This window comes from Crocodylus siamensis, chromosome 2, assembly GCF_052110815.1.
Source record: "Crocodylus siamensis isolate JL-2025a chromosome 2, ASM5211081v1, whole genome shotgun sequence".
NCBI classification, from domain to species: Eukaryota; Metazoa; Chordata; order Crocodylia; family Crocodylidae; genus Crocodylus; species Crocodylus siamensis.
In genome coordinates, this window is record NC_143396.1 from 171,901,083 (window position 1) to 171,914,769 (window position 13,687).

The window sequence follows — 13,687 nt, forward strand, 5'->3', positions numbered from 1 at the left end:
AAGTAGGCTTATGTAGCCAAGAATAAAATTCCTACCTGCACGTAAGTGGCAAAAATGCCATGTAAGCAACCAAAAAAATGACTACTTAGATGACCAAGAAGGAAAAGAATGCCACCTTTAGCTGGCATAGTGAAACCTAACATCTGGTGCTGACAACGATTAAGTGAATGTCAGATACAAACCAGAGGCAAGATCACTTTTTGTGATCTCTTTTATTGGATCAACTGTACAGTTGGCAAAGATTAGACAAGGGCTCTTTGGCAGAGAACTGGGGAAGGTTGTTTATAGCCAAAAGCATGTCTAACCTTTCTCCTAACGATACTTTTAGTCCAATAAAAGATATCACAAAAATCCTTGCCTCTCCTATATTTTCTGGACCATCATGGCTGTAAGAACACTCTGATCCCAAATTTAAAAAGGGCATTTGAACTATGACTCTAAGAAGCCACTGAGGCTTTGAGTTTCTTAGACACAGTGACCAACTAAGGGGAGGAACCACCTTTTCCTTTCCAGAAGCATCATTCCCAGAACAATTAGGTTCCTGTGCATGGGTATATCCCAGATTTTAAAGGGGCTGCAGAAGCAGCAACCAATGCTGCAGGGGTGGCTTCACTTCCTGCTTTCAGCCTCCCCCCACCCCACCCTGTCAAACCCTGTAAATGCATGTGCTGCACCTGTTTTGATCCCAGTCAAACCCTTGTGCAATCAGGCCAGCATCTAATAAGATGTCTTTTTACAGCCCTAGATAGCACTGCAACAGAAATAAGGTAGAAACCAAGACTCTTCCTGTTGTTTCCAAATCTGATACCCAGAAATGGTACCAGAAACAACATTTTTCAGTTTCATAGATTTCATAGACACTAGGGCTGGAACGGACCTCGGAAGATCATCGAGTCCAGCCCTCCGCCCAAAGGGCAGGAAGTCAGCTGGGGTCAGAGGATCCATAGTTGCTTTGTCTGACTGTGACATTGTTTCCTAATGGATTATTCGCATAGTGAAAGCACAGAATATTGCATGGCTCTGAATAAGGCATTTAAGGATCACATATGGAGAAAGAAAACAATCATCAGGAAGAAAAGAGGTCTTACACACACACACACACACACATATATACACATACATATATATATATATACACACACACATATGTATGTACGTGTGTGTGTGTATATGTATATGTGTATGTGTGTATGTATTTGAGTATATATATGTATGTATGTATATATAGGCAAGAAGACCTTTTTTCTTCTTGACAATATTCTGTACCCTACCCCAAGACTCCTCCTAAGCATGGTGAAGTGGCTGGGAGGGGGAAGCACCCATGACACGAGTTTTGTCTGTCAGCAGCTAGGAGTGCAGGGCCCCAGAACCCCCCTGCACCAATCTCCTCCACAGCTGGCAGGCATCGTGGCCTCAGCAGGGGCCACCATCCCTGCAGCTGTCACCCCGCTGCACCTTTACACATGCAGGGTAACCCATGGCACGAGTTTTGCTAGTAGTTCCCCCCAAACCCCTGCACTGATCTTCTTGAAACTTGGCAGGCTTTCTGACCACAGCAAGAGCTACCAGCCCTGCAGTTTTGACCTCCTTGTCAGCCTGATCGAGGTGGAAACCTGGTCTGGAGCTCCGGATTGGATTGCTGCCATCTGAAGCGGACGGATCTGAAGCCAGAGTGGATCGCTACCGACTCACACAGCCCTATTAACTGAGTATATGGATTTTAAATAGTTTAAGGACAGATCCTTCTTTCATTTACTGTAGTGAACATCTACAGCAACTCCACTGACAACATTCCAATTACTCCAGATGTATGCCAGTTTAAACAAGAGTTGCATTGGGTCCTAATGGGGATGCATTTCACTCCATGACTTGGTCATTGGACAAATGCATCAAGGAGCTGGGCTTTGTGTGCACACAGCTGGGCATACAAAGCCAGAATATGAAACTGGGAAAGGTAGTGCAACATGTTTTCATAATGCAGCCACTGTTTACACACCCATACATGTTTGCAAAAAGTCTGGCCCGTAAGGATAACAGCATTGCCAGTCTTTCATATTTTAGATTCCCTACCATTTGAAAGGAGTCTTTTAAAAGAAAATAAATAGAGGCAAGAGAGTGGGTTTTCATCTGCCTGGAATTTTCAACACCTTCTGCCCATCCTCAGGGAGTGCACATGACAATTAGTGTTGTCAGCTGTGTCAAGTGTGTAAGGCAAGGTGATGTAAGCCCCCTACTGCAAGAGCTATCATGGGTGGGGTTCAGCTTCCCACTTCTCCCACAGAATAGTAGCTAAGTAGTTATCTGTCCTATGTACATCTGCCCACCAGTAGCATAATGGAGTGGGGGGAATAGGGGGAGTGAACTGGCCTCTAGGCTGTGGTGCCCACTTAAATGGGGCAAAAGAAGAGCCATCGCTGCTGCTACTGGCCCAGCTGCTACTGCTGCTGTAGCTGGCCTGACCCATGTTATTGCGATAGGCACAGAACCTAATACCCAACCCAACTATTAATTTCAGCTCTTTACCCAGCTCCACATAGTTCATTTTCCCCTCTCTCCCCGCTTCAGCTTTGCTCCTCCAGTATTTCCAGGGGGTTCGTCATACCCACACCGAAGGATGGGACACCACCCTAGAAAGGTTCTTTTCTCCCTGTCTGCAGGCCTGGTGGCATGTAGGCAGCTCCAGAGATTTTTTTCCTTCCACTTCCTAACAGCAGAGGTTGCCACAAAGGAGGAGGAACAGGGAATAGATGGACCAGTTGCTTGAGAGAGGTGAGAAGGGAGCTGAACCACCTTAAACTCCTGGGAAGCGTTCTGCTTCCTTCTCCTCTGCCCACTGCCCCCATGAGAATGGGGGTAAACTCCTCACCCCACCCCTCCTTAAACATCTCCTATCCCCAGAACCCATCTTGAATCCTAAGGGCAGAGGGAGAACTGCCTAAAAGGCTTTTTTCCTAGTCAGAACTGACATTTTTACAACAGCTTGCATTTCTCAAGCATAGCCAGGCTCACTCCAGATATGACTAACTGTTGTTAACCCCCAAGGAAGCTGGGTGGGTTGGCAACACTGCCAATTCAGGAATGTCTAGGCAGCTCTAGAGAAATTACTGGCAGGGAAGATTACCACTGTCAACACCATGTGTTGTACCAGGAGAGATCAATGCCTTTTGTAACGCAAATCTCAAGAGTCAGTCATTTTCAGCAGCCACTTTGACTGGGGTCTAATCTGATTAAACCTGCCTGCACTGGGATTTGTAGGAGTTTGCCCTCACATTCCTACCACCAGAGGAAGCTTAATATAGGCCAGACTCAAAGCAACTGGTGCATACCATCAAAATCTGCTCAACACTTGTCTACCTGACAATGCTTATAACTGCTGGAAGCTACTGGTACCTTGTCTACACAGAGACTCATTGCTACCACCCACTGGTGATGTAACAGAGATAGAAATAGTGAGAAATTCCAGCCCACATTTCCGGTATAAGTCAGTCTGTTCTATCTGTTTCAAAAGTGACATGCTGTTTTTAGCTGAAGGTTACTTACCTGTAACTAGTAGCCTGTAAAAACTGAAAATGGGAACCAAGTTCTTTTGCATGTTTTACAGTGTTTAACACATGAGTGCCACAAACCCTGAGTGGCGTCAGGGCTCTACTGCTACGTAAACGATAAGCACAGTGTTAGACTACAGACATCTCGTTAGAGGTGCACCCCTCTAGTCGTTCCTTTTTGTTCCCTTTTCTCACTTCAGAGGCAAATGAACCAATGTGGTTTGGTTAGCGTGCAGATCTGAAAAGCCTCTTTATATCCATTCAGTAACTATGGTCAAAAACTTCCCTTGCCTACTATTGCCCTTGAGAGGCTACCCTAGTGGGGTGACTTGACTTTGGCAAATGTTCTAGCTCCCTTTCTCCCCAGATAATCCTATGAACGTGAGCCAGAACTGTTAGGTGACCCAGTACAAAGTCCAATTCCCTTGAAATCTGGGGTGGTGTTTACATTTTGGCTCTTATCAGCTTCTTATCAGTTTGGCTGCTATCCTAATAGCCTTTATATAAATGCAAAAACTGTCTTGCTCTATCAGATAATCAGTGCTACCACTAAGACTGGTCCTATGAGGGAATCCTTGTTGGGGGTAGTGCTGGTATAACCCAACCCCAACACCATCTCCTTGTAGCTCCCTGCATAAAGTATGTGCCAAGAAAGTATAGCGAGCAAGCAACTGCCCCCTGGTGGCCATGATCATCCAAACCATTATGGGCTACCTTTCTAGGCTGCTTTACTTCATATTGAGTCAAAATAGATGGCGTGCGCGTGCACACACACACACACACACACACACACCCTTTCTCCTTCCTATATAGGCCCCTAAGCCCAGTTGCCTCCATACACCACAGCTAAGGGGTCAGATTCTATTCCACTTATTCATTGTTGAAATCCACTTAGTTGTCTATAGCCTTTGCATTAACTATTTTTCCAAGGACTTGAGCAGGGTGGAATAGAACAGCACTTAGACATTTAATTAAAGGTTGAAGTTACACATTACACTTAGATCATATTAAATCTGTGGAATGTTAAGCGGTGTTAAAAGTTAAAATGTGCTATGAGTAGTCACAAGTTAAGTTTCAATACCATTTCTTGCCTGCATAGCTCTGCCTTGGCACTAAAGGGCTGGCAAGTAGAGGTGTGGCTAGGAGCCAGGACACCCGGGCTCTATTTCTGCTTTGAGGAGGGAAAGGGAGAGGGATAGAAAGGATAACCATGGGGAAATTAGGGGTGTTGGTCAGGAAGCAACTTAGGTCCTATAATCTCATTCTCTGTCTTCCTGTTTCTTCTTCTTAAAGTCCACTTATATCCACACCACAGACACACACACAAGCACATTAGCCCTGTCCAAGTGCTTGAAGTTACTGTCCCTGCAGCAGCTAAGTTGTTTTAGATCAATGGTGCTTGACCTTTTGGCTCCATGGGCCAGATGAGTGGTGTGGGGCTGGTCCGTAGGCTGCATTGGGTCCCACACAAGAGGACTGGATCCCATGTTGCCTCACCCAGCCCACAAACCAGGATTGAGCCCTGCGCCTCCCCCTCCTGGCCCCACACACTGGGATCAGCCCCACATGCCAGGATTGGGCTCCAAGGCCCTACGCTGTCCCTGCCTGGCCCCATGTGCTGGGATCAGGCCTGAGCCATTGCACAGAACCAAGCTACCTGGCCCATGAGGCTCCCAGAAATTTGGAAAAAATTGGCAGCTGGGAAGCAGTGGCACCACTCTCCCACAACTAAATTTTCAGACTTGTGGGGAGCCCCATGGGCCAAATGACACAGTGCTAGGGGTCAGATATGGCCCACATGCAGGAGTTGAGCACCCTTGCTTTATATAGTGCAGTCTGGACGTGACGTGACGTGACGTGACCCCTAATTGCTCCAATCCCAAGTTCCAACACAGCATTTGTACCCAGATCTGCTCTTTGCAGTAGATCTGACCTCCTGTCTTCACCTCCATCCCTTCACTCATCACGTTCTTCCCAGGAAAAAGTATGATCTGCTTGACTTGAAGCTAGGAAACCTAAGCTGAATGTGGTGGATGAGGCTTTCTTCAAACAGCTAGCACAAGTTTCCCAATCACAGGCCATTTCTCTTGTGGAACTTCAATCACCCTGGCATCTGCTGGGAGGGCAATACAGCAGTGCACAAGCAATCCAGGAAGTTTTTGAAGAGTACAGGGGACAACTTCCTAGTGCAAGTGTTGGAGAGGTTGACTAGAGGCCATGCTTTTCTTGATCTGCTGCTCACAAACAGGGAAGAATTGGTGGGGAATATAGTAGTAGATAGCAACTTGGGCAGCAGCAACCATGAAATGACTGAATTCAGGATCCTGAGGAAAGGAAGGAAAGCAGTGGAGTAAGGATTCTGGACTTCAGAAAAACAGACTCTGAGTCACTCAGGGAACTCATGGGCAAAATCCCATAGGAATTCAGTCTGAGGGGGAGAGGAGTCCAGGAGACCTGGCTGTACTTTTAAGAAACCTTATTGAGGACACAGGAACAAACCAACCTGAGGTGCAGGAAGACTAGCAAGTATGGCAGAAGACCATCTTGGCTTAGCAGAGAACTCTTTGGTGAGCTAAAACATAAAAAGAAAACTTACAAGAAGTGGAAGCTTGCACAGCTAAGGAGGAGTATAAGAGTATTGTATGGACATGCAGGCATGAAATCAGGAAGATTAACGTACAATTATAATTGCAACTAGCAAGGCACATAGAAAGTAACAAGAAGGGTTTCTATATGTCACCAAGAAGAGGAAGATCAGGGAAAGTGTGGATCCCTTACTAAATGGGTGAGGAAACCTAGTGACAGGTGAGGTGGAAAAAACTGAAGTATGCAATGCCTTTTTCACTTCAGTCTTCACATGCAAGGTCAGGTCCCAGACTCTTGCACCTGGAAGCACATTTTGGGGAGAAGGTGAGCAGGCAAAAGTGGCAAAAGAACAGGTTAGGGACTATTTATAAAAGCTGATGTATGCACGGCCATGGAGCCAAATGAAATGTACCAGAGGTTGTTGAGGGAGTTGGCTAATGTGATTACAGAGCCACTAGCCATCATCTTTGAAAATTCATGGTGACCAGAAGAGGTCCCATCTGATTGGAAAAGGGCAAATATAGCACCCATCTTTAAGAAAGGGAAGGAGGAGGATTCACGGAAGTACAGATCAGTCAGCCACATCTCGGTCCCTGCAAAAATCATGGAGCAGGTCCTCAAAGAAGCCATTTCTAAGCACTTGGAAGAAGAGAAGGTGATTAGGAGCAGTCAGCATGGATTAACCAAGGACAAGTCATGCCTGACCAACCTGATTGCCTTCTCTGATGAGATGACTGGCTCTGGGGATGCGGGTAGACCAGTGAATGTGACATAGCTTGGCTTTATCAAGGCTTTTGATATGGTCTGCTACAATATTCTCACAAGCAAGCTAAGGAAGTATGCGTTGAAGAAATGAACTTTCAGGTGGATAGGAAACTGGATGGATCATCAGGCTCAGAGGGTAAAGTCAATGGCTCAATGTTTAGTTGATTGTTGGTGTCACATGGACTGCCCCAGGGGTCAGTCCTGGGGCTGGTTTTGTTCTGTATCTTCATCAGTGACCTGTAAGATGGGATGGAGTGTTCCCTCATTAAGTTCACGGATGACACCAAGCTGGGGGAAATAGTGGATATGCTCGAGGGTAGGTCGAAGATTCACAGAGACCTCAACAGATTGGAGGATTGGATCAAAAGAAATCTCATGAGGTTTAATAAGGACAAGTGCAAAGTCCTCCACTTAAGACAGAACAAACACATGAACTGGTATAGACTGGGGACTGATTGGCTAAGTAGCAGCTCTGAAAAAAGTACCTAGGGGTTACAGCAGACAATAAGCTGTATATGAGTCATCAATGTGCTCTTGCCAAGAAGGATAATGCCATACTGGGCTGCATCATTAGGAGCACTGCCAGCAGATCAAGGGAAGTGATTCATCCCCTGTATTCAGCACTGGTGAGGCCACACCTGGAGCACTATGTCCAGTTTTGGGCCCCCTACTACAGAAAGGATGTAGACAAATTGGAGACAGTCCAGAGAGGGCAACGAAAATCATTTTTGGGCTGCAGTACATGATTTCAGAGGAGAGGCTGAAGGAACTTGGCTTATTTAGTCTGCAGAAGAGAAGACTAAGGGGGAATTTGATAGCAGCCTTCAACTACCTGAAAGGTGATTCCAAAGAGGATGGAGTTAGACTGTTCTCAGTGATGGCAGATGACAGAACAAGGAGCAATGGCCTCAAGTTGCAGAAAGGAAAGTTTAGGTTAGGTATTAGGAAGAACTCTCTCACTAGGAGGGTAGTAAAACACTGGAACAGGTCACCCAGAGAGGTGGTGGAAGCTCCATCCTTGGAGGTTTTTAAGAACTGGATAGACAAAGCCTTGGCTGAGTGATCTAGTTGGGGATGGTTCTGGTTTGAGCAGCGGTTGGACTAGCTGAACTCCTGATGTCCCTTCCAACCCTCATCTTCTATGATTCTATGAAATGTATGGCTAGAATGAATCTCTAGAGATAATCAAGTCCAATCGCCTACCTGAGGCAGGATCATCCTTATCCAGACCATCCCATACAAGTCCTTGTTTAAGCTGTTCCTAAAACTACACAATCAACCCTGTTGCACAACTGCTAGGCATATTGCCTCAAGACACCAGAAGCACCCTAACCTACCACAGGTACAGTTGAGGAACAAGGGCTATCAGTGTCCTGCCACTGCAACAGTTGTTAAAATGCACTTGAGAGATGCAAAGAAAAGGACCATGCCCCCCTTTATAGAGGCAGGCAAAAACCAATCTGATCATGGGGCATTTCATTCTGATCCTAAAGATGGCAATTGGTCTGATCCTAAACAGGGGTAAAGTCCGCTAATCAGAAACTGATGGGATTTAATCACAGCAGGAGAATTAGCACACCTCAGTCAAAATCCCCAGCCTTGACTGCAGCCAATACTCACTGATTCTAAGGCAGGCAAAAAAACCCAACCCTGACACCTGTAGTAAAAGAAGGAGGAAAAATTCCTTCCCGGCCCCATGCAGCAACCAGCAAAGCCCAGAAGCATGGGAACAATCAAGCACCCTCTATTCTATTCTAACCTGCAGAGAGCACACCTAACTCCACATATCATACCCTCTAACTTGACAGCCAGAACTTGTCTTTCTGTATCCACTCCATAAACTTATCCCGGCTGCGTTAATTAAGTGATCAAAACACTTCTCTATTCTGGGATCAGTTTCCTTAGCCATTAAAGTGGAATAACAATATTTGTCCATGTGACAGGACAAGACTCCAGGGGTGGCTGTGATACCCCTGGTGGCCATGCAGTTCCCACCCCACTCTGTCTCCTCAGGGACCCTCCCTTCTCCTCTTGTCTGCTAGTATTATTTTCTGCTGTAAAAGGGAGGCTCCTCAAGGGAGCCCTAGTCTGCTTTGGTCAATGGGTTCCTCCCAGATCCAACTGACCCCCAGTCCTGTTTTTCAAGCCTTAAGTAGGACCCCTGCTTGGCCCCATCAGTACCTCAGGGCATCAGTCTCCTTAAGGGCTATTCATGGTCTCCTTTCACCCCTACAGCTACAAGCAAGCCTCACAGATGTTACTAGTCCTCTTGTAGGGGCCTCAGCTTTAGCCCCTCTTTTCTCTGGCTGCAAGCTTCCAGCCCTAGCCCACTGATTCAGGCCCAGTTCTCTCAATCTCAGCCCGCTCTGGGCCCTTATACATGTGCCGGACATCTGCTCCAATGTGTACTAATTAGCATGCATCAGAGCAGACTCAATTAATCAAACAAGCTTTAGTGAAAGTGCCCCCACTGCTATTTTGAAGCACAGGATAATGAATACACGATGCTGCTGGTGCTTTAACTAGAGTGGCTCTGGAAGCTGTTCTAATTAAAGCACTCCCACCTCCAACCCAGAGCACATGTAAAGATGCCCTCTGTGTCTTTGGTCTCTGGGCCCCTCAACTGTGTCTTGTGCCTTGTCCCAGCCCACCCTGGTGTCCCTGACCCAAGGGAAGGCTGCTCTCAGTTCAGTCCAACCCCCCTGGCGTCCCTGACCCAGGGCAAGGCTGCTCTTTGTTCTGCCTCCCTCTGAAGTGTTTGGCCTTCTGCCCCATGCAGCCCACTGGGTCCCAGACCCTAGAAGGGTTCTATGCTGGGTGCCCCTGGGGCACCTGTGTGGCTTCCCATATCAGCCAAATCCGGTCCTCCAATCTAAAACTAGAACAAAAATACAAGCAACCACTTCAAACTCAAACACTCCCCCTCTGGGTCATCAGACTATATCAAACCACCTCCCCACTCTCTGGCTGTCTCAGCCTTGTGCGCACCTGCCATGGCTTGCTGCTCCCACTCCCCATCAGCCTGAGCAGGCAAGAGTTCCTCTCCCTGATGAGTTCAGGGATGCACTGTCCCTCTTCCTCAGGGACCCAGGCTTACATCCCCAGGGCTTTTTTCTTTCTGGGCAGGTGGTCTCCCAACTGGCCACAGGTATGTCCCCCTCAGACTCCAGAACAACTTAGTGACATTTCTCCAGCTGAGCTATGGTAGTGCTCTTGCTGCCTGGCCAGAGCTCTGCCCTATTGCCCGACTGCTAGGCAGCTAGTCCCACAATAGGACCCCTGTGGATCCCTGACTGCCAGTCTTTAATGCACATTCTTCCTCCACCTGGGGACCTCTTTGCTGCAGCTTCAGCAGCCCCTGTCCCCCTGTTATAATCCATGTAGCCATTTGAGATCTAGGGCTGAAAAGAACTCAGGTAATTTAAGTATTCCATTCCCCTTTCCCACCACAGTGTTAATTCAGCCACTTGCAATGTAAAACACCACTGCAACAGAATAATCCCTAGAACTCTTTCATCCAGAATGATCTGTAATGCTTAATTTATTATTATAATAGTCATAGTGGCACCAATCAGGAAGCAGAATCTCACTTGGCTAGGCACTGGGTCTCTAATAAAGCACTCCATTCCCTGAACAGTTTACAACACAAACATGCAATGAGATGCAACAGTAAGAGCCCAGGGTAGGAGAAGACAAAGTAACAATGAAGTGATTGTATTTGCTTTCATGTGCAGTAGTTGTGGCATCGCATCACACCAGCTTAGAAGTACTATGGCCCCCATTTGATAGATAGGAAAAGTGAAGTGACTGATTTGCCTGAGGTCACAAAAGAAAGTTAGCAGTAGGAACTACATTGCAGATAAACAGATTCCCAGTCTCTACTACTGCCCAAGCTGCAAAACCATCCCCTTTTTGGGTTCCCACCCCAGGAGAGTGTTTAAACCACCTCTGCTGTGAGAGAGTACCACTGAGGCACATGCCTTACCTGTTCATGCCTGGTCCGCATGCAAAAAAGCAGCAAATGAGGCAGTGAATCTCCCCACAGGGACACCTTCACAACTGCTCTCCAGCACAGCAGAGCCAGAGAGCTCAGGAACAGTAGAGGGTTTGCCTTGCAAATTACTTCACAATGCAGAGCAGAGCAGAGCAGGTGTGTAAGCTGTGCTTCTTAGCAGCACTCTCAAGAGCACCATAAAAGCAGCATGGACACCCTCCATGCTCTGCTGCAAACTCAGTGACAGTCAAGTGGAGTCATGAAAACTCAAGCTGGTGCAGAGAAAGGGGCTTGTGGCTTAATAAAGTGATGTGACCCAGTTCTTTGCATCCAACCATAGGCACAGAGGCACTCATGTACTTGTATGCACTGACAGCTGTATTGGTACTGTTCACAACAACCAGCACTATACTTGAGATCATACAGTGAACTAGTGGCAGAGCTGGATCTGGAAATGCTGCTCTCCCTGGCATCAGGTCTCATTCTGATGAATCCAGGAAGCCAATGCCACACCAGGAGAAACCATACGTTTGGCTACTTCTTATCACATTTCAATGGGTGACCACATGTCTCACATGGATTGACACAAGCAGTTGTGGAAAGAGGTTAAAAATCACACTGATGTGCATTTATCTTGACAAAGCCTCAGGATGGGGGGGAGGGGGAGGGAGACTGCAGCAGCATCAATGCCAAAGTGTGTAAGAAATGCCCCCAAACTTAACATAAAAATATTGATAAGAATGTTCTTTGTGGCAGGAAAAAGGATTAGGAAGGGAGCAGGGAAAACAAAGGAGCCCTTTCTGTTGATTTGGCCTTTTAACAAGGTAAACACATGTATGGAAACAGGTATTTGAACTAATATGTGTCTGCAGGGCTCATTAAATTTCAAACCAGTCCAACAGGCAGGGCACCTTATTTCCATGCACCATCCCTATTTTAAGGCACAGCTGAGGACAAATAGAATCAATAAACACGACAGCTATGAGCACTGTAGACTATTCAAATACAGTGGCGGAGTCTGTGCTGCTCTCTGGTGCGTGGGTGAAACTCCCATTAAATTCACACAGCCAAGTTTACTCAGAGCACAACTGAACTCAATCTCCCCCTGGTTCCCCAGAGGTTAAAGCTGTGGAGGGAATGTGAGCTCCACAGCCCTTCAGCCCTTGGTTTGCTGTTCAAATCCAAGCCAGAACCCTTCCTCACTGAAAGCTATTGCCTTACAGTGGGTTTTTAGTGGCCTGTGCAGAAGAAGGTGGTGGGTCCCACTTCATTTGCTAGTAGGGTTGATATCTATCTTGCAATGTGTATTTTGTAGGTCCTTCTCTGCTCTGCTGAGATAGTAAGAGAACAATGAGCATGGGGGGACCTGAACTTGTCCAAATCCATGGTTCCCAACCAACCCACCAGGTAGGCCAATTTACATTTCAACCATGCTCTGCATCCCACCAGGGATTCAGTCTGGTGGCTTCTTCTTGGAGCTAGCCCAGTCACAGTGCTGGAGCAATTGAAACCAGTCATTTCTGCACTTCGGTGACAGTGCTGGCACATGTCTATATGAAGGGCATCAGTCCCTCTTCTGCTTCCAGTAAAATTCCAGCTGTGCTTTTTCTAACACCTCATCCAGGTCCCACTGAGTCCAGAGACCTCAGCAATAAGGTCCTCCTGGCCTTACCCGGAACAGCCGTCTTCTATGCTCTCTGTGACTGCGCAGCCCATATCCTGGTATTTTTGCTTCCCTGTGACCAGGCACAGCTCCCATAGCCTCCAACTCCCTCAGCCCCAGACCAACGAGCACAGTCTAGGATTCCCTGCTCAAGATCTCCTTTCAAGTTGCTTAGCGTGAACCTCTGCCCCCTTTTTCTGGAGGTGTACATTACCTTGAACATCAGTTGATATTTGTTTCCTTTTGTACCTTGTCCCCTGCTGAAGGTGAGGAGGTCTTGGATGTCCTTATGGGTACAGTCCATTTGGGGAATGGTCAGGGCTTATTTTCATTCACTGCCCAACACACCCCACTCTCTGTTCCAGTGATGTGAAGAGCTGCACTGCCCACTCCTCGCTTTTTCTTATGACACCAGAAATTGCTGGTCCCAATCAAGCAGTTTGCCTGCTTGTACCCAAATTTCTCAGACCAGCTCCCAGGTTAGCACCCATTGATCTCTTTCAGTCTTCAATATCCTCTAGCACTGGAGGAAGAAAGGCTTGAAACAGGGGGCCCCCCAAATCCACCCATTCCCCTGGGTTGCAGCCCAGGACTCCCATCTCAAGCAGCCCGAGTCAGCTTTCCATAAGCCCTTCATGACTCAGTTCTTCCAGAAGGCAGTCTCTCCTGCTCTTCTTCCTCATCTTACAGGCAGCTCTCCTGCCGTCTGCAGCCATGTGAACCTCCCCTCAATGGCTCCTTTTTGAGCCAAGCTTCTCAGCTAGGCACCATTCCTTCTATCACCTCAGAGCCTGCTCCAGGGCTCTAGTCAAGCAGAAAAAGCATACAACTGGCCTTCTACTGTTAGGTTTTTTCCCTCCAGAGAGCCCCAGGTGTAGTAATCAGGGCAGAGTGAATAGGGCTGGCTACCAGGTATCCTAGCTCTTAAAGGTTCTGGGACCTCCTGGCCAATATCCTCCTGGCCCTAGCCAAGCTAGCAATATACCTGGACAGGAAGGAGGCTCTGGCTGGGAGGTTCTGGCCCCATCCCTATTTTGTCCTTTAGTTGTCCCAAGAGATCAGTGATGTGCCCTTAGTGACCCCCCTCATCAAGGGGGGCTTAGAGCTCCACTTGGTGGGCTTTGGCCCATGTTC